Source organism: Vigna umbellata, chromosome 1, assembly GCF_029865625.1.
Source record: "Vigna umbellata cultivar VRB3 chromosome 1, Vumbellata_1.0, whole genome shotgun sequence".
NCBI classification, from domain to species: domain Eukaryota; kingdom Viridiplantae; phylum Streptophyta; class Magnoliopsida; order Fabales; family Fabaceae; genus Vigna; species Vigna umbellata.
In genome coordinates, this window is record NC_142165.1 from 30,531,451 (window position 1) to 30,534,292 (window position 2,842).

General features: G+C 37.3%; 1 pseudogene; it reads left to right on the forward strand.

The window, feature by feature from the left end:
- Positions 1-294: 294 nt before the first annotated feature.
- Positions 295-1,460, forward strand: LOC148205111 (uncharacterized; annotated as a pseudogene).
- The last annotated feature ends 1,382 nt before the right edge of the window (positions 1,461-2,842 follow it).

Consider the following 2,842-nt stretch of genomic DNA (forward strand, 5'->3'; position numbering starts at 1 on the left):
GATAAAGTTTGTTGTGTTATTATGATTGGCGTTTTATATTATAAGTGAAACTTAGTTCCTGTTTAAAATCTAACACAAACGATTACTCTTTAATCATTTGTGTTAAATTTTGAATTATCCGATGGGATAGTTTGGAAAAATTATTTTTCATAATTTGCTATAACATGTACGTTGGAGTTTATGGATAAGATTGATAAAATTTTGGTTCATATTGTTTGTGTTGTTCTTCGGATGCATATTTGATCGTGGTCATCCCTAACCACTCTCATTTTGTGTATTTCAGAGACCAATGCGAAATGTTGCTGAAATCTTATCAAATTTATCATGTTAGACTTCTTTGCATATGTCGACCTCAGGATCAAGATCAGGAAAGAGCGGATGTGGTCGACCGGTCACAGGATTGCCCGATGTGTTATCCCGACGTGTTGCGGAGGACATGATACATGTTGACATTGACCCAAGATCAAGTCTGCGTTCAAGGTCACATGTTGATAAGTTTAGGAGTTATTTGGGTATGTTAGCAAAAACCCATGTTTCTATCATTCTTGCATCTTGGGATGACGTCCCAGAGGTCGACAAAAACCTTTTATGACAGGACATTCAGGTATGTTTACTTAAAAGAAAATTGATATATTGTTTACTTTGTTCTTATTATGTTATTAACATGTTCTTCGTTTTAAACAGCAACATTTTGATATTCCAAACATTGGTCAAATTAGAAAGAAAGTCTTATCCAATGTAGCGATCAGATGGAAGGATTTCAAGACAAGACTAACACATCTATATGTCTTTGGAGACAAACAACACGAGTCTCCTTGTGACAAGTACATAATAATTAAGGAGGAGTGAATGCAATTTCGTGCATCTAGAGAGTCTGGGGACTGACAAGTTTGTTTCTTAACTGTTTTCTTTAGTTATTTAATGTATTTCATTGTGATTTTACACTTATGAATATATATGGTTTGACAGGGTAAAAGGTTAGCTGCCCAAGAAAGACAAAGACTAAATGATGCACCTCACGTGTTATCACGAGGTGGTTATGCATTACTTGAGAGGAAGATGAGAAAGAGTCGAGTGGAGGCCTTAAGACTTGAGTCCCCCGACCTAGCACCTGCATTTGTTGGGTACGAGATGTGGAAGGCTGCTCGGACTAAGTCTGATGGGAACATAACATCCCCCTCAGCTGCCTTGATCTCACAAATTGTAAGTTAAATTTCTAAACATTGATTGGTTGTGTATTTATCATCCCATGTGTTTTATGTAACAAAGTATGTTGTTATATGTAGGATGAGCTGGTTGAGCAGTAGACTCAAGGAACATTTGTTGGCCAATGTAGGGACGACATTATAACAACGACCATTGGAAAGCCTGAGCACCCAGAACGTGTACGTGGAGTTGGTGGGACGATTGATCTTCATGACTATTTTGGCCCTACACAAAAAAAAACACTGAATCCATGAGTTAGGAGGCACTAAGGAAGATGGATCTTCAGTGGGAGGAAAGACTCAACCAAAGCATGAGATCTATGGAGCAACGATTTATGGAACAACTACAAGAACAAAAGGAAATCTAAAAAGCGCTTGAAGAGAAGTTGCATTCCAGGACCCAAGGCACCGTGGGGGTGTCCACTGAAGCTCCAACAGCACCTCGGGTCAACACAAGAGGATCATGCTCCACTATAGACCCTACTAAGTATAGTGGTCAATATGAGTTGTTGGTTGATGGGGATCCACCACGCATTGTGGTTGTTCGACGAGTACTTGAGGGAGGAAAAACTATTCATGATGTTCCCTTATTATGCCACCACGTTCGTGTGATGATTGACGAGGTTCGGGATTCCTAGGCTCAGATGTCTGTACCCACTTCAAAAATTCATTTTGTGAGGGAGGCCATAGGAACATTTATAGCCTGGCCTAAAACATTGATCATATCACACATTGCTACACCACAAGTATAATATTTTTATTATTAGTTTTTGTATGTTAAATTTATAAATATTGATTGATAACTTTGAAAATTTTATCTTCAGTTCACACATCCTCAGAAGCCATCGATGCATGAGCTAGTTATAGATGAAGATTATGACATGGCTGAAGCGGGGGATGATCCTCTATCAAAGCTCATGACAAAATTACCCAGGTTGTCCAAAGGACTAGTAGAATTGTACTGAGATTTGAGAGTATTTGGCCTTCAGTGCCATGTGTCAGTATATATCACATTAAATGATGCACTAGAGGTCATTGGGGGAGACAAGATGTTGAATATTTCCATCCTTCAACTATGATGCATGTAAGATAGTCAATTTTGTCTTCCATATTAGTTATATTTAGATTCTCAGTTTCTAACAACTTAAATTTGTTGTTTTAGGTACATGGACACTATCATTGTGGACCAAGGTCGATCTTCCATGTACGAATTTGTTGAATCTTAGACCATTCAACCTTCTGGTAACACAATTAAGACCAAACAAAATTATTTGCAAACATGGATGGCTGAGTCAAATAGAGACATATACCTTGTGTCATACATTGATGGGTATGGGTTGTTCTAAGTAAAATTTCATTAAAGTTTACTTAATTAGTTTACTAACTAGTTTTGATTCATGATAGGTCTCACTAGCAGTTGATGGTCATCATTCCCAGACAATGCAAAATTATATGGTTTTGTTCGCTACACATGAGGACGAAAAATGACTTCAAAAACATGCTTCAAGAGTAAGTGTTTCTCTTGTTATGTTTCAAATTCATGCTCACCTTCAATTTTTATGATAAATATAGTTATATTAATATTACCTTGTGTTTTCAATGTAAATAAAGTTATGGGTAAACCCCGAGGTCAACTA